At 42.3% G+C, this 19,030-nt stretch overlaps 1 non-coding gene across 1 annotated transcript; it reads left to right on the forward strand.

Moving 5' to 3' along the window:
• Positions 1 to 14,622: 14,622 nt before the first annotated feature.
• On the forward strand, positions 14,623 to 14,695 carry TRNAA-AGC (transfer RNA alanine (anticodon AGC)). The gene has a single exon. It is a non-coding gene; the product is annotated as a tRNA-Ala (tRNA).
• The last annotated feature ends 4,335 nt before the right edge of the window (positions 14,696 to 19,030 follow it).

Below are 19,030 nucleotides of genomic sequence, written 5' to 3' on the forward strand. Positions count from 1 at the left end.
CGGTCACAACACTATCCTCCACCACAATAACATGCAGTTACCTACACATGGCAGATGCCGCCCACCCTCATCGGAGGGTCTGCCTTACAAGGGCTGCACCCGGCTACAAATAGCCACACGAAATTATTATAATTATAAACATATAATTATATATCTGATAATAAGTTTGATGTTGAGTAGTTGTGTGTTTCTGTAATGCTTCTTATTGTTACAGTACTTGGGTAGACATATCATCTTAGTTACGGTATATTCAGTCCATTGCAAAGCTTAACTGGGTTGCAGGCCATTATCATTAGAACGTGAAGTCTCTATAGTCTAACACCGTGGTTCGAGACCCGTTGAAGGAAAGAAATTTTACCATCACAATGTTAGCCGGCGGGGTAGGAGAGATGGCGGTATACAATGCCTGATAGCTAAATCGAGTGCCAGAAGCCTGGATTCGATTATAATCCTCTCCGCAGTATTCATGTTGAGTGAGTGAGTGAGTGATATGACGCTGTTGATGCTGATTCGTCCGTCGGATGGTGACGTTAAGCATTGATTTGACCCATTGATGTTGTTCGACAGGAGGAGTCTTAGTGTCGACACCTGGTTTTACCCTCTTACTGCCTCATTATCATCATTTTACATCGAGGCGCGTAAGTCACCGAGGAGCGTCAAATAGGTAGATGTTCACCAGGCAAGCGCAGCACATCCTCAGACACTTCTGGCACTAAAAGCCATGCATGTATGTTGGGTATTCAGCCCGAAGGCTGGTTTGATAATCCAAAACTCCGCCAACTGCTGTCATAGATATCCTAGGCGTCACTGAAGAGGCATACTAGGGAAATGAGGAGTGAGGTAGTTTCCCGTTGCGTTCCTCACCGAGCCAGAAAATGCGACAGTATTACATATCAGTCTGCCACGCCCACTGAAATACATGTACCAACAGACCAATGAGCGATATTTTCGCAACATTCATAACAGGGACTGTCTGCATAAGGAATGGTATTACTAACATTGTTCATGCTTTAGTGACTTTCATATTGTCAAAGCCAAGGATAAGACTGAGACAAGTCAATGAAAGTAAGAAATTTATTCTAGCCATACCAGAAGACATGGTGCACTGCAAACGCTACATATCGCCAGCAAAGGCATATTAAAAGCCAAACGATAAATAAATTAAATAATAATTCAAGTGCTTTAACAGATTTGCACGAAATCCACGAAATCGTCCATCCAAACAAATTCTACACAAGGTTTGTTTAGATGATATAATTTATTCTCTCATTAAGTTAGCCACAAAATTAATAATTTGGTCTGGGTCATTAACTGGCTTCCCTAGATGTTAGAAATCACTTTTGTCTCTTGGAACTCCTGAGGTAGATGTAGAGCGGACAGCAGAGAACAAAAAGGCAACTGAATAACCACAAGTATGGGATAAGATTCATAGTGTTTATTCTGATCAATAGTTTGAAGTTACAATGACAATAGTGCAAAAGTTCTTAAAATCAACAATTCATTAACTCAGTTCCTAAACGTACCGTAAATAGTTTTTAACCCTGCAGTGACCATGTGGTGGGTCTCATACATCCCCACACTTACTAATTTTTGTATGTTAACGTTCAAACATTGACAATATGCAGCTTCCTGAAATAACTTGACTTGAATTTGTCTAGTGTTAACGTGTTCATAGGGCACTGACAATAAATTCCCGCTGGGGGTTTGGTGGATCCCCAGGTGGTAACAGACGCAACACTTCTAACTCGGCACATCATATTAATATTTGGTAAGAAATGGCTCTACGTATTGAAGTTATATTACTTATTGGTTCTGCTTTCACAAGATATAATTTGATGAGACATTTCAGTTATACTCTGTTTGTGAACATCTTTATATCAGCTTACACTTAACACTGCATTTTTGGTAAATAGATTTATATCTGATAACCTATTTCTTGTTAGAGCACGGTGGATGACAGAGAGGTGGCAAGAATACGAACTTGCTTGAAGAATCATTTGAAGAGGAAAAAACCGATGATGTTGATGAGTCTTCCCATTCCGAATCAGATCATAACTCTGAATTACTATATGAGGGAAGTGTATCTGTTACATCGCTTCAACAAAAGAAATGGTTTCTCAATCAAGATGCATTGTTTGCCCAAGAATGACGTACGTGAAAACCAAGACGTATTGTTGTGTATGTTAGAGAAAAATGTGTGTGAAGCACACGGGATCTGTATGTGCTGATTGTTTGAAAAACAGCTCGAGATGGAAAATGACAGCGAATGAATGTGCGGTTTTCTGAATTACATTACGGAGTACTGGTACAGTGAGGTGATAATTGCATTTTTTAAAATATTGTAATACTGTGTAAGTAATATTGATAATAGAATATATTTTCACACATCTATGTTCCATTTTAGAAGTATTAAATAGCAGAAAAGGATGGGGGTCTAGCAACACACCATGTGGTAACTCACGTTCCGTTTCTTGAGGTGGGAGCGTTTAGTCTGCGTTGTGTCCGTACAACAGAGTTACAGATTTAAGTCAGCATTTGTTATTATTATCATTAATTGACACGGTTCATGAGATTTTATATTCAGATTTTCATCATTTAGACTGTAATATAATTAGTTATCACGCATATTATACTATTTAATCACAGGATAAGTGAATTTTGTTTGTTATCCTTCTATACATAAATGAGATTTGTTGATTTTAAATGGTCATGCTGTGACGTAAATGTGGGTAGAAGAGCTGGCGTGATATTTTACCACCGAGGCTGTATTAGGCAAGTAAATTTTCCGCTGACACATCTTAGTAGTCATCGTTTGGACGCGCGGGGGATCTATTAAGGAACATGATTACTTTTGTATAGTACGTGGCCACGTGGTTTTGACAGTGTGTCCGTATTCGCCAGCTACCGTGTGTCGATGAAAATTACAGGCTAGTAAGTTTGACGTGCGTTTGCATGTAAGCTTTGGGAAGGCATTCCTTCTGATTATATTAGACATGTTCGAGAAATTAGTAACTGGTTCGATAGAAGACAGTTCGGTTTTAGGAAAGGTTATTTCACTGAAGCTCAACTTGTAGGATTCCAGCAAGATATAGCAGATATCTTAGATTCAGGAAGTCAAATGGACAGTATTGTGTTTGAACTGCCTAAACCATTTGATAGGGTGGATCATGGGAGACTACTGGTAAAAATGAGTGCAATTGGACTAGACAAAAGAGTGACTGAATGGGTTGCTATATTTCTAGAAAATAGATTTCAGAGAATTAGAGTAGTTGAAGCTTTATCTGACCCTGTAATAATTAAGAGGGGAATTCCTCAAGGCAGTATTATTGGACCTTTATGTTTTCTTATATATAAAAATGATATGAGTAAAGAAGTGGAATAAGAGGTAAGGCTTTTTGCAGATGATGTTATTCTCTATAGAGTAATAAATAAGTTACAAGATTGTGAGCAACTGCATCGCAACCTCGATAATGTTGTGAGATGGACAGCAGGCAATGGTATGTTGATAAACGGGGTTAAAAGTTAGGTTGTGAGTTTCACAAATAGGAAAAGTCCTCTCAGTTTTAATTACTGCGTTGATAGGGTGAAAGTAACATTTCAGGATCATTGTAAGTATCTAGGTGTTAATACAAGGAAAGTTCTTCATTGGGGTAATCACATAAATATGATTGTAAATAAAGGGTACAGATCTATGCACATGGTTATGAGGGTCTTTAGGGGTTGTAGTAAGGATGTAAAGGAGAGGGCATATAAGTCTCTGGTAAGACCCCAACTAGAGTATGGTTCCAGTGTATGGGACCCTTACCAGGATTACCTGATTCAAGAACCTGAAAAAAACCAAAGAAAAGCAGCTCGACTTCTTCTGGGTGATTTCCGACAAAAGAGTAGCGTTACAAAAATGTTGCAAATTTTGGGTTGGGATAATTGGGAGAAAGAAGACGAGCTGCTCGACTAAGTGGTATGTTCCGAGCTGTCAGAGGAGAGATGGCGTGGAATGACATTAGTAGACGAATAAGTTTGAGTGGCGTCTTTAAAAGTAGGGAAGATCACAATATGAAGATAAAGTTGGAATTCAAGAGGACAAATTGGTGCAAATATTCATTTATAGGAAGGGGAGTTAGGGATTGGAATAACTTACCAAGGGAGATGTTCAATAAATTTCCAATTTCTTTGAAATCATTTAGGAAAAGGCTAGGAGAACAACAGATAGGGAATCTGCCAACTGGGCAACTGCCCTAAATGCAGATCAGTAGTGATTGATTGATGAAGAGATGACCAGATAGTATGGAGGTGAGTGGTCATCACGAGTTTATATAAGTCGATGTACGTGTGGTGGTCAGGGCTAAGAGGTGGTATAAGAATCGTCGAAGAGGAGTAAGAGTTGTGGTCTGATCTGGGCAGAGACTTGTACTGGGCTGACAGCGAAGCAGCAACATCTAATTGCGAGGTGGAACTTGAAAATTTAAGTTTATTTCAGTATATTTACCAGAGTTAGTGCCGTGGTCTGCAGAGATATAGGAATATTGAACCCATGACATTTGTGCCCTAAGAATATCAAGTATTAAATTGTCAATTTAATAAGAAGTTCGATTCCTGATAGCATGGAATTGACACGTGACGAGGGGGTGATTACCTTCGGTCTCACGCTCTGGGATACGTGACGTCAGTCGCACGTGTCAACGGCGGAAGAATCTTAAGTCATTTTTGTGAACTATTTCAAAGCGCGTGTATATGGCGTGCCCAAGCCAAGTCGAAAATATAGTGTCTATCAAATGAGGTCATTTATGCCACAAATCGAACACGCATAAATTTTAAATGTCCATGAACACTACAGCCGGAAATGTAGCGAGTATGTAGTCATCTTCAAAACTCTTGTAATTACAGTTTAGTTAAGTTCAGAAAATTTATAGAAATATTCTTGGCGGCAAAGGGAGATGCCCGAAGAGAGGGGGTAGCTGCTATATATAAGAACTGACGCCATGATGAACCTCCTGCATTTTGTGTTACGAAGCTGACGACAGAGGGTTGAGCTGCTCTGTGAAATCAAACAACAAAATAGACTAAGTCCAAACCGTAGATTTTAGCCATTGTGGCTGGGGTCTTGACTCCATGTGGAGATAGTTTCTCTTGAGTGGAAATAGTTGTACCAGATAGGACGGTCAAAGTACCGAATAAAATTTGGAGTGGATGAAGAAAGTAAGTCGTGTGCGGAAATAATTACAGTCTACCGTGTGCGCTCAACAAAAACAAGTGAAGGGTATTTTCTTTTTTATGCTCTATTTCCAGGAAACCTGAAGAAATATAATGACCTGTAAAGCCAGAAATGTAAAAATGGCTAAATAAAAATGCCAGGATCGCTGGTGAGCCCAATGATGACCGATGGCGTAACATAAGGTATGTGACTTACCATCTTACTACCTATTATATCTTGTTTCATGATCTCTAAAATGTGTATTTGAATGGGGTATATACGACGCAGTTGGGTCACCCCTATGTGGTTTTTGTAAATGTTAGAATACGACCAAAAAAGTGTCATTCGTTTTATTTTCCGCTTGGATAAATTTTTGAAGTCTTGCCAGTGCCGTATAACGTTGTAAAAATTTATCAAATAGGGTTTCGAAGTGATATCACGTCCAATGTAGATCGTCATTTCCGTATGTTTATTGTCTATATTTTGTGATGTCAAATTAAGATGTTCATTCGCGGTAAAATATTTCTGTCTGAAATTTTGACGTAAATAATATAAGAAATCCATAGTTACTCATTTTCAATCGAGTGGAAGCGTGCTGTCGGGTGAGAGTATAGAGTGATGAATTTGGTCACGGAGTGAAACGTTTTGTAGGCCCATTTAAACTGTGTCTGACGGACAATAGAAAAGATCTAGTAGAATTTTTCAGTCATTTTTTCGTGAAAATCCAGTTATTAAAATACGATATCATTTTATGCGAAGTTATTCATTATTAATGCGTTGTGCGTTATTAGGCGTCGTGGATTCTAGTAAGGATTTTATTCCAGTTCTTTTGTCGGTGATAGTCGTGAGTTGGGAAACAGAGGTTAGTTTTGTCGTGTGAGTCGAGGTGAGATTTGTGAATCAGGTTAGAGACCTGTCAATGAAGCCGTGACTTGTGGAAGCCCGAGGAAGATTTTATAATATTGAGAATGGAAAGCAATATACAAAGAATCCGCGCTGGTATTAATTTGCGACGTGTATAAATATTGTGGTCATCTTGAAGTATAATCTATGTGCATTTTGTTGGTTAGAATATCGTATTTGTTTAATTATGTCGGCGGAGTTTAAAAGGGAGCATTTTGAGAAGCCAGTCAGGCAGAACGAAACAGATGTATCGTATCACTGACAAGCGGGTTGGGGGTGAAATGCCGTCAGATGGCAGGGGAACACAGCGGGGATATAACGGGACACGCGTGGAATTGAGATTGTATTTCTCGGCCGGTGAGAACGTTAAATGTTGGATTTATTTGAAATTTTCTTCCGGTAATAACCTGAGTATTATTAGATACTGTAAAATTTGTTTAATTGGGGACGTAACGTGTATTTGATACGACGGACTTAGAGTATAATGAACAAGTTTAGCGAAATTCAGGGTTGTCTAAAATATAGAGCGATGGTAATGATGATTGTTTGTCTGTGAGGGGTGCGCAAACTTTATAAAAGTTATGACGAGATATGACATCGTAATTATATGACGAGTTGCTTTTGGTTTGTATGTAGATTATTAGGGTTATCCAAGTGTTAATAATGGCTAGGGTTAGATTAGATTTAAAGTGTGAGGTCATGAAACAGGATATAATCTGGACATGAATGATGTAATCGTTCTTTTCGAGCAATAGGAATCAACAGATAAACATCACAGGATTTAAAATTGTGAGAACACAATTGCGTAGGAATTGGTGAAGAAACCAAAGTCCGCGGAGATAAAATTTGTTGTCCTTCAAGATTTCATTAAATCATTTATGCTTATTTAATTATTAAATTCAGTAAACCGCATTTTGAAATAACTTTAAATCAAGCGAATAACTTGGAGATGCATTCTGGAAATCTTAGTTTGTTTTCTGGGGAATGTGTAAATGTTAACGTAACGATTAAGGGGGCATATCCGAAGGTAATAGATTTTACTGCCACAAAGTATTGTGAGCATTGCTATTGTTGTAATTATTTAACTTTGATTGATTGAGCAGTGAATGTGCTGGAGATAGTAAAGTGGAGACTTTGGTCATCAACCGATGTAACTTAATTGTGTTTAGCCTTCAGCTTAGAAACTTAGATGGTCTTGGATTCATCAACCTCAGTGACTTACATTAGGGCCATATGCCACTGTAGCATCATTTTCCTTGCGGTCATCATCCACAATGACTTTAAAGTAACTTAGAAGTTTAGATGTCGGTCCATGACATAGACGCAGGTCACATCGATTCAATTAAGGGTCCATGTCGTATAACCACTGTGTGGCACACACCGATTGGACTGCCTTAATTATACCCAGAGTCCAGAGTTCGTGTTACGAGGGCTGGAACCATAACGAATCACTATGATGGTACATGTAGTCTCACATGGAAGCCGAATTTTAGGATTCCCAGACTTTCCTTTCTTTAATAAAAAATGAGACAATGGTTTCTAGTAAGAATGCCCATCAGGCAGACACGTCAAAGGCTCACACCAGTGTTCTGATCTTCTATGTAATGGAAATGATTGTGGCGTCCAGTGGACACGATTAATTTCAATGATACCGTTGACAAATCAGAATGCTTCAGAATTTTAGGAATAAATAGGAATCTTTTAAACAGACCTTTCATTCAAGTAGATAGATTAGAATTAATGAACCCTACCTCATCTCAACAAGTGACGAAGCACCCGATACGACCCAAGAGACAGATCTCTTGAACTTTGCTGATAGGTAAGAAAGGTAGGTATCCCTCAATATGGACCATAAGCGTTCAGTAAATATATCGAATTCAACCGATATGTGCGGTTAATTGTCGTCATGGTACTTGAATTATTTATTGAATTCTACTAAGCAAGTCGCGAACTTTGTTCGAGAATTGAATCTAACGTGGATACATCAAACATCGCATAAAAGTGTTGTATTTATTTCAACAGTCTCTATATTAGATATGAGGACATGCGAAACAAGATAGTATGCCTGAACATTTCAGGTCCTTCTGTAGCGTTTTCTAATTTCTAACAATAAATATTGAGTGGACGTAACCGCACTGGAGCTTACTACTCTCGGACAGGGAATGTAGGTCAACTCTATGTTACATAAAAAAGATAAGATAACAGCAGGCGACTTCCGACTTCAACCCGATGGTTTTACCAGGAATTTAAAGTTCAACAGTGGTGTGTGTAGACATCAGGTAATTATAGCATCAAACATGTTGTGCATAAATAACATGAAGGAGAATGTAATCAGCGGTGATATCGTAGTTGAATTGAAGTTCATGCCAATAGCTTTCTTTATTTGGATCAAATTTTCTGTATATGTAAAAAAATCTCACAGGGTACTTTGTATAGCATTACAGTAAAGAACAGCAATTCTAGTTCATTGTGACGTAAACTATAGTCAATAATTCAGTTTTCTCTCAAAAGTAATAATAAGTGATTCTATTTCCAAGTACAATCCTCAATTGTGGAAATGCAACCGTAATCTACAATTGTCCTGATCCATATCCCTGTATATTGCCAGATGTGTAAGTTTATCACCTCACGCCTTGAGATAATTGAGATAAGAGGCATGCTCTCTGAATGCTGTTGCTTATTACAGCAACTGCCGCTTAACAAATTTAAAGTAAATTGTGTGAAGGAAAGTAATAGTAAGGGTAGTGGTAGGAATAGTTACAACCATCGGCACCCGCAGGATCTTTTCCAGGGGTGGGGGCATATTAACAATTTTCTTGAATATAAAAACCAATATAACGTCAGCAACATTAAACTGTTTACAGAAATTTCCGGTTATTACAGATGCTAGATGACTGTCATTAAGTTCAGTTTATGAAATAATCTGATATGATATTAAATATCAACCTTTTTAGAATTCCAGGGGGGGCAAGTGCCCCACATTGCACCCCCCCCCCCTTGCGGGCGCCTATGGTTACAACGGGTCCCTGTGAATAAGCAAAGCGTCACCGCAAACCGCTATCAGCAGTAACTCCAGCTTTGTAGCCTCGTTCCTCGTATAATTAAATCATTGTAAACTGACTTAAATCATCATCGCCTTGCTTTGTCTCTGCTCTTTTCATCGTCCTTGGCAGAGTCCATTACTCTGAACTCCTCGTTCCCAATACCCTCTTCCCATTGTTGCCACCTGTGTGTACCAGCAATCATTCTCGCTGCTTCCATGTCTGTTACATCTAACGTATGAATAAGATATTTTGAGTCCACCCAGCTTTCACTTCCGTATAGCAAAGTCGGTCTGAAAACAGACCGGTGTAAAGATAGTTTCGTCCGGGAGCTGAATTCCTTCTTATAGAATACTGTTGATCGCAACTGCGAGCTCACTGCATTAGCTTTACTGCACCTTGATACAATTTCACTTACAACACTACCATCATGGGAGAACACACATCTAAGTACCGGTACCTGAAATTATCTACCTGTTCCAGCTTTGTATCACCTAACTGACATTCAATTCTCTTGGACTTCTTACCTACTGACACCAATTTAGTCTTAGAAAGGCCAATTTACATACCATACTCATTGCACATATTGTCATGTTCCAAGATATTAGACTGCCGGTTTTTGGCATTATGACCAAGTCGTCAGCATAGGCCAGACTGCTTACTACATTTCCACCTAACTGAATCCCTCCCTGCACGTTATACTTTTCAGAAGATGATTCATGTACACTACGAACAACAAAGGTGGAGGATTGTAGCCTTGCCTAACCCCTCTAAGTACTGTGAACCCAGAACTCATTCTATCTTCGATTATCGCTGCAGCCCAATTGTCAACATAAATGCCTTTACTCTAATTGATTTTAATAATCTACCGTTAATCCCATAGCCCCCAGTATGGCGAACATATTTCCCCTCAGTAACATGTCATATGATTTCTCTAGATCTACGAAACATAAACATAAATGTACATACTGAAAATCTGATCCTGACAGCCCCTCCGTGGTCTCAAATCACACTGGTTTCCATCCAACTTCCTCTCAACCACTGATTGCACACTCCTTTCTCAGATGCCAATGAATATTTTGCCTGGTATACTAATCAATGGGATACCTCGATAGTTGTTGCAATCCTCCCTATTCCCTTGATTATAGATAGGTGCAATTACTGCTTTTGTCCAATCTGAAGGTATCCTACCGACACTTCATGCTAACCTTACTACTCTATGAAGCCATTTCATCCCTGCTTTCCCACTATACTTCACAATGTCATGTCTAATTTCATCTATTCCTGCTGCTTTATGACAATAGAGTTTATTTGCCATCCTTTCCACTTTCTCAAGTGTAATTTCACTAAAACCATTTTCCTGCTCCCCATAAGCTCCGTTGTTCGCGATACCATTAGCAAGATTTCTTTTTACGTTGAGAAAATTTCCAAAATATCACTCCACCTGTCCAGTGATTCCATGGGGGTTTATTATGAGTTCACTTGAATTACCCAAGACACTGTTCATTTCCTTTATCCCTCCCTTCCTAAGATTCTTTATTACTGTCCAGAAATATTTCCGTGCTGCTTGATCTAATCTTTCTAGGTTATTACCAAAATCCCCACGACTACTTTTTAGATTCAACAACTATTTGTTTCGCTCTGTTTATTTCAAATAACTAAAACATTCCCTGTTTGCATCAGCCCTTGTTTGGAGCCATTTCTGTTAAGCCTTCTTTTTACGTTTACAAACTCCTCTCACTTCATCATTCCACCAAGATGTTCCCGGGGATAACCTTGATGTTTCTACTACAGGATTCCTGTGTGCCAGCTATTCTCTTTCTACATGCTAAATCTGCTTACTGTCCACTGTTTTGAACAGGAAGAATTGCAACAACTATCGAGGTATCCCATTGATTAGTATACCAGGCAGATTATTCACTGGCATCTTGGAAGGAAGTGAGCGATCAATGATTGAGAGGAAGTTGGATGAAAACTAGTGTGATTCCAGACCACGTAGGGGCTGTCAGGATCCTATTTTCAGTATTTACAGTTATGCTTATGTTTCGTAGATCAAGAGAAAGCATGTGACAGGGTACTGAGAAGAGAGATGTTCGCCATACTGAGGGACTATGGGATTAAAGGTAGAGAACAAGGAGGGCCATGACTCAAAATATGTCCGAGATGCCCACTCCCATTCCGTAGCAATTGGTATTCCAACTCTCAGGACCACTTACTACCAGGCAACTCAGCCGTTGACATATCCATTTACTTCTGTCTAATCTTCTTGTGCTGGAGAATTTTACCCTTATTCATTTGCAGACAGACTTGACTTTATCTATCCTAGACCTAGGGATACTTAGTTCGCTACATATCAGCTAGTGGCCCGTATCATCGAAAAATCCCCGGTAACCCGTATATTCCTAACAGGTTTCCTGAATTCGAAGTCGGTTTAGTCTACTATGGACTTGGTACCTCTATCTTCCAATGTCCATGTGTAGCGGTGAATAGACTAATGCTTGAAGAATGTATTTTAACTGCTAAACCCATACTAACACAGTAGTCCAGAAAACACTTCCCATTCTTATTAGCTCCCATATCTTCCCCGCATTTACCAACCATCCTTTATTATCCTTCAATTCTGTTTCCAACTCTCCCACTGAAATCGCCCATTAGCACTATCCTATCCTTGCTGTTGGCATGACTACGATGCCACTCAATGCTTCATAAAACTTATCAATTACATCCTCATCTGCATCCTCACATGGTGAATACACTGAGATAATTCTAGTTTTAATTACTCCAACTGCCAAATCCACCCACATCATTCGCTCATTTACGTGCCTTACATTGCGTGCAATAGTATTCCTGATGAAAACTGTACCCCAACCTCTGCCCTGCCCTCCTCCTGTCTCTTCTTCTTTATCTCTCCTTACCCGAGTATCAGTCACTCCTATCACACCCAGATGCATCCTCTTTGCTGACTCAGCCAGTTCTACTTTCTTTCTTCTATAAGCTCCATTAATTTTGATAGCTCCATGTCGAATTCCATTTCGTTCGCTAAGTTGTCTCCAAGGAAACACTCGCCTGTCAAATGGGAGTGGGACTCCGTTACTCCCATAGGTCCGAGACTTACTTAAAATGTTCTCAGCTCGGTCGCACTCCCCTGGGACAATGATTAATGACTGACAGATGGAATGACACTGAAGAGTGTTGCTAGAATATAATATAATTTCGTGTGGCTATTTCTAGCCGAGTGCAGCCCTTGTAAGGCAGACCCTCCGATGAGGGTGGGCGGCACCTGCCATGCGTAGGTAACTGCGTGTTATTGAGGTGGAGGATAGTGTTATGTGTGGTGTGTGAGTTGCAGGAATGTTGGGGACAGCACAAACACCCAGCCCTCGGGCCATTGGAATTAACCAATGAAGGTTGAAATCCCCGACCCGACCGGGAATCGAACCCGGGACCCTCTGAACCGAAGGCCAGTACGCTGACCATTCAGCCAATGAGTCGGACGTTGCTAGAATGAAAGAGGATAGGAAAAACAGGAGTACCCGGAGGAAATCCTGTCCCGCATTCACTTTTTCTAGCGCAAATCTCAAATGGAGTGATCGGGATTTGAATCACGGATACCATCGGTGAGAGGCCGGCGTGCTTGCGCATGATCAACGGAGGCATGCAAACATTAATTTACGAAATGAGAAAATTATAAATCTAAAATTTGGATATTTTGGCATTTCAGTAGTTTTCATTTTTAATCTCTTTAGCGCTTCTAGCACTCGGCACTTCAACATTAGACACATCACAATCACCACCAGAATTTTCTGAATGGCTGTCACTTTTCTCGGATCCGCCACTGTTGCTATTAAAAAAAATAGAAACCAAACCCCAGCGCACTTAACTCCCTTGAAAAGGCCTTGGCCTGCCCAGCGACCGCTGCTCAGCCCGAAGGGCTGCAGATTACGAGAGGTCGTGAGGTCAGAACGACGCATCCTCATGGCCGTTATTCTGGGCTTTCGAGACCGGGGCCGCCATCTCACCGTCAGATAGCTCCTCAATTCTAATCACGTAGGCTGAGTGGACCTCGAAACAGCTCTCAGGTCGAGAGAAAAATCCCTGACGTGGTCAGGAATCGAACCCGAGGCCTCCGGCCGAGAGGCGGGCACGCTACCCCAACACCATGTAGCCAGTAGTTGCTATCACCACTGACACTAAAACAATAATTCTTCAAAATCTGAAGTTTCTGACACGCTTTCATTATTACTTACCGAGCGAGTTGGCCGTGCGGTTAGGGGCGCGCAGCTGTGAGGTTGCTTGAGGGAGGTGACGGGTTCGAACCTCACTGTCGGCAGCCCTGAAGATGGTTTCCCGTGGTTTCCCATTTTCACACCAGGCCACGGCTGCTTCCTTCCTACTCCTAGCCCTTTCCTGTCCCATCGTCGTTATAAGACCTAACTGATCATTATCACTTCTTTTCAGAATATCCCATATATCACCGCTAGCCGACAACTGCCATCTACGCGCCATGCTACTGATCCACTCACCTTGTATAGGGACAGACACAACAGCAGTAACATTTGAAGACTGATTATAATGCTAAGTATTCTAGATAATCAAACGCAATTACCATTGCGAGAAAGAGCGACCTCTCCCCTTTCCGACGATAAATGACGTGATACTTTCATCTCTTGATGAACGTCTCAAATACGCGCCTCCACTCGTGCTCGGCTCCACGCCTGCGAGCCGTCAAGCAACTTTACGTCTCGCTAACAGTCGCACGGCTGGGAGTCGTCATTATATGCCAATGAGTTAATCAGTTTACCCTCCAGAGTTGGTTCTTCCCTCGGACTCTGCGGGGGATCCCACCTCTACCGTCGCAAGGGCAGTGTCCTGGAGCGTGAGACATTTGGCCGGGGGATGAAAACTGGGAAGGAGGACCAGTACCTCGTCCAGGCGAATTCACCTGCTATGCTGAACAGGGGCCTTGTGGGAGATGGGAAGACTGGAAGGGATAGACAAGGAAGAGGGAAGGAAGTGTCCGTGGCCTTACGTTAGCTACCATCCCGGCATCCACGATAATCCACTTCTAGGATGGTTGAGGAGTGTATCGAACACCCCACGCCTCCCATCTACTCAGTTGACCTCCGGGTCTGACTGGACCCCGTTCCAGTTCTCGTAATAATTTTCAAATTTCGTAGCAGAATCAAGAATTGCTCCCTGGCCTTCCGCGATGAGAGTTAATCACACTAACCACTACACCATAGAGGCGGACATTGACATTATTATTCACCCTCAAGTGCCCGGGACTGTGGATCCTGAAAGCAGAAAACGCAAACGGCTAGTTCGCTCATGAGAGGTCTTACTGTGAACAACTCCAGTTAAAACGGACCGCACGGAACTTGTCTGGTGAAAGTGTGGTGAATAACAGTAGGGGACACTCCATCTGGATGTAGTCCATTAAACTAAAATATTTTAGAATACGCACACAATTACAGCTCAGGACGTACTGGGAGCGTAGCTCAGATGGTAGAGCGCTCGCTTAGCATGTGAGAGGTACCGGGATCGATACCCGGCGCCTCCAGAACTTTTATTTCGATTTTAAAATCACAATTGGTGCAATATTCCAAGCAATACATGTTACTAGAGAGCTGCTTGGATTGGACCAGAAAAAAATTCAGTGACACGAGGAGCTGTAGTCAATTACATATCGTATGTATAAAGGCGCCCCCCTCTGTGGTGTAGTGGTTAGCGTGATTAGCTGCCACCCCCGGAGGTCCGGGTTCGATTCCCGGCTCTGCCACGAAATTTGAAAAGTGGTACGAGGGCTGGAACGGGGTCCACTCAGCCTCGGGAGGTCAACTGAGTAGAGGTGGGTTCGATTCCCACCTCAGTCATCCTGGAAGTGGTTTTCCGTGGTTTCCCACTTCTCCTCCAGGCAAATGCCGGGATGGTACCTAACTTAAGGCCACGGCCGCTTCCTTCCCTCTTTTTTGTCTATCCCTTCCAATCTTCCCCATCCCCCGCAAGGCACCTGTTCAGCATAGCAGGTGAGGCCGCTTGGGCGAGGTACGGGTCATTCTCCCCAGTTGTATCCCCCGACCAAGAGTCTGAAGCTCCAGGATACTGCCCTTGAGGCAGTAGAGGTGGTATCCCTCGCTGAGTCCGAGGGAAAAACCGAACCTGGAGGGTAAACAGATGATGATGATGCATAAAGGCTATATTAATTTTCCCGTAAAATCGTCTGAATAAGAATGCTTTGCAACTATTTATTTGTCTCCTTTCTCTCTAACCGCAAACAAAAACTGGTTATAAAGAACAAAACTTCTGAATGGAGTAATTCAAGGCTCTTTACTTGTATCATTAGCTTCTTTTTTTTTTCTTAACCGGGCGAGTTGGCCGTGCGCGTAGAGGCGCGCGGCTGTGAGCTTGCATCCGGGAGATAGTAGGTTCGAATCCCACTATCGGCAGCCCTTAAAATGGTTTTCCGTGGTTTCCCATTTTCACACCAGGCAAAGGCTGTTCCCAAATTAAGGCCACGGCCGCTTCCTTTCCACTCCTAGCCCTTTCCTGGCCCATCGTCGCCATAAGACCTATCTGTGTCGGTGCGACGTAAAGCCCCTAGCAAAAAAGGCTTCTGTTTTGTACGCAATTAACACTGTCCTTGAGGCGATAGAGTTGGGATCCCTCTCTGAGTCCGATGAAAAAAACTACTTGCAGGTTAAACGGATTAAAAAGAGAAAAGACATAAATGAAATGCCATGTTAATTGAAATATTTCAATTTCCATTCATATGCTGATGAATTTCAAATATTATATCACGTAGAACTGATAGATATTCGCTTAGCAACTGACAAAATACATCATAATAAGCTTGAGGTCCGCTTCTGTGGTGTAGTGGTTAGTGTGATTAGCTGCTACTCCCGGAGGACTGGGTTCGATTCCCGGCTCTGTCACGATATTTGAAAAGTGGAACAAGGGCTGAAACGGGGTCCACTCAGCCTCGGGAGGTCAACTGAGTAGATGTGTGTTCAATTCCAACCTCAACCATCCTGGAAGTGGTTTTCATTGGTTTCCCACTTCTCGTCCAGGCATATGCCGGGATGGTAGCTAACTTAAGGCCACGGCCGCTTCCTTCCCTCTTCCTTGTCTCTCCCTTCAAATCTTCCCATCCCCCGCAAGGCCCCTGTTCAGCATAGCAGGTGAGGCCGCCTCGGCGAGGTACTTGTCGTTCTCCCCAGTTGTATCCTCCGACCCAATGTCTCACGCAGCAGGACACTGCCCTTGAAGTGGAAGAGGTGGGATCACTCGCTGAGTCCGAGGGAAAAACCAACCCTGAGGGGTAAGCAGATTAGGAAGAAGAAGAAGAAGAAGAAGAAGTAGTAGTAGTAGTAGTTTGAGAAAATCTCTATGCTGCATTAATATATCCCTCCAAGAAATAAGCCATTATATTTGGACAATCGAAGGTAATAAACATGGCTGAACCTTTAGATATCCCTTCAGCCATTATATCTGGTACCAAACATCCGGTCCGCCTCTGTGGTGTAGTGGTTAGTGTGATTAGCTGCCACCCCCAGAGGCCCGGGTTCGATTCCCTGTTCTGCCAAGAAATTCGAAAAGTGGTACGAGGTCCACTCAGCCTCAGGAGGTCAATTAAATAGAGGGGGTTCGATTCCCTCCTCAGCCATCCTAGAAGTGGTTTTCAGTTGTTTCCCACTTCTCCTCCAGGCAAATGCCAGGATGATACCCTTGTACCTAACTTGAGGCCACGGCCGCTTCCTTCCCTCTTCCTTGTCTATTCCTTCCAATCTTCCCATCCCCCCGCAAGGCCCCTGTTCAGCATAGCAGGTGAGGCTGCCTGGGCGAGGTGCTGGTCATCCTCCTCAGTTTTATCCCGACCCAGAGTCTGAATCTCCAGGACACTGCCCTTGAGGCAGTAGAGGTGGGATCCCTCGCTGAGTTCGAGGGAAAATCCGACCCTGGAGGCTAAACAGATTACGAACGAACCAAACATCCGATTATGAATTCGGTAAATAATCTAGGTGTCATTACAAAAGAATCAAAATAGCGATGAACATGTCACTCGCATCTGCACCGGAGCATATGCTTTACTTCGTCCTCTGAAATAACATCGAAACATATAACAATTTAGTACTACAATCAGGCTTATAAAAGCATTCCTTCTTCCAATATCTTATTACTGTGATGCTGTAATAATTGATGCAATATCTTCCTTTCTTCGTTCGTTTACCGTTCAGGGTTGGTTTCTCCCTCGGACTCAGCGAGGGATCTCACTTTTACCGCCCCAAGAGCAGTGTCCTTAAGCGTGAGATATTCAGTCGGGGAGAATGACCAGTGCCTAACCCAGGCGGTCTCACATGCTGTTCTTAACAGGGGCCCTTTGGGGCTGGGGGAGGGGGGGGGCTGAAATATGGAAGGGATAGGCAAGGAAGAGGATAGGAAGCAGCCGTGGCCTAAAGTTAATTAACATCCTGGCATTTGCCTGGAGAAGAAGTGAGAAACCACTTCGAGGATGGCTGAGGTGGGATTGGAAACGCCCTCTACTCCCGAGGCTGAGTGGCCCGATCCCAGCCCTCGTACCACATTTAAAATTTTGTGGCAGACCTGGGAATCGAACCCAGGCCTCCATGGGTGGCAGCTAATCACACTAACCACTTCACCACATAGGCGGCATTGATGCAACTAGCGAACAAATTAAAAAGATTCAACGGATCATGAATTCCTACTTCAGATTGATATTTTCCTTACGTTCTGGCACACCTTATATTTGGACTGTGAGTGTTTATTGACGTAAACATGATTTGCGAGGTGAAGGTAGATTTCACCATTGTTTTCCAAAAACACAATACTAAGAATACGGTCAAATATTTCGTGAAATAATTACGTAAAATCTGTTGTAAATTGTTGATCTGTTCTCCTCTTAATTTTTTTGTGAAATAGTAGATTCTGTATACTCGGTTTTACTCGAAGGCATTAATTATGTCAAATAACGAATTAGGATAGGGGGCAAGAATGCAAATTAATTTAAACAAATGTATGCCTTTGCTGGCAGGACGTAGTGTTTACAGTGCACCATGTCTTCTGGTGTAGGTTAGAGCAATTTTGTTACTGTCATTGATCTGCCTCTGTATTATCCTTGGTTTTGACAGTATGAAATTGACTGAGGTATGAGCGATGTTAGTAGTGACATTAGAGTCCGACTCGTTGGCTGAATGGTCAGCGTACTGGCCTTCGGTTCAGAGGGTCCCGGGTTCGATTCCCGGCCGGGTCGGGGATTTTAACCTTAATTGGTTAATTCCAATGGTCCGGGGGCTGGGTGTTTGTGCTGTCCCCAACATCCCTGCAACTCACACACCACACATAACACTATTCTCCACCACAATAACACACAGTTACCTACAAATGGCAGATGCCGCCCACCCTCACCGGAGGGTCTGCCTTACAAGGGCTGCACTCGGCTAGAAATAGCCACACGAAATTAAATTAGTGACATTAGTTATGCAGACAGTCCCTGCTATGAATGGTGTGAAAATATTTCTCATAGGGTTGGTTAATGCATGCATTTCAGTGGGCTTGACAGACTGATATGTAATAGCAACTTCTGGCTCGGTGAGGAAAGCAACGGGAAGCTACCTCACTCCTCATTTCCCTAGTACGCCTCTTCCGTGGTGCCTTGTCCATCTACAACAGCTGATGGCAGAGCTGTAGAGGATACAGCCGGCATCAGGGCTGAGGATTGAACAGACACACACAGGTAGAAATTACTGAAAACACACATACCTAAAATACACAAGGAGTTAGGCTCCGTTTAGACTTGTGTACATTAATTTATCTCTATTGCTTTATACATGCTTATCAAAGCAAGGATTAAGGGGCTAGGAAACTTGTCAGCCTTGGT

The sequence above is a fragment of the Anabrus simplex genome, chromosome 4 (genome assembly GCF_040414725.1).
Source record: "Anabrus simplex isolate iqAnaSimp1 chromosome 4, ASM4041472v1, whole genome shotgun sequence".
NCBI classification, from domain to species: domain Eukaryota; kingdom Metazoa; phylum Arthropoda; class Insecta; order Orthoptera; family Tettigoniidae; genus Anabrus; species Anabrus simplex.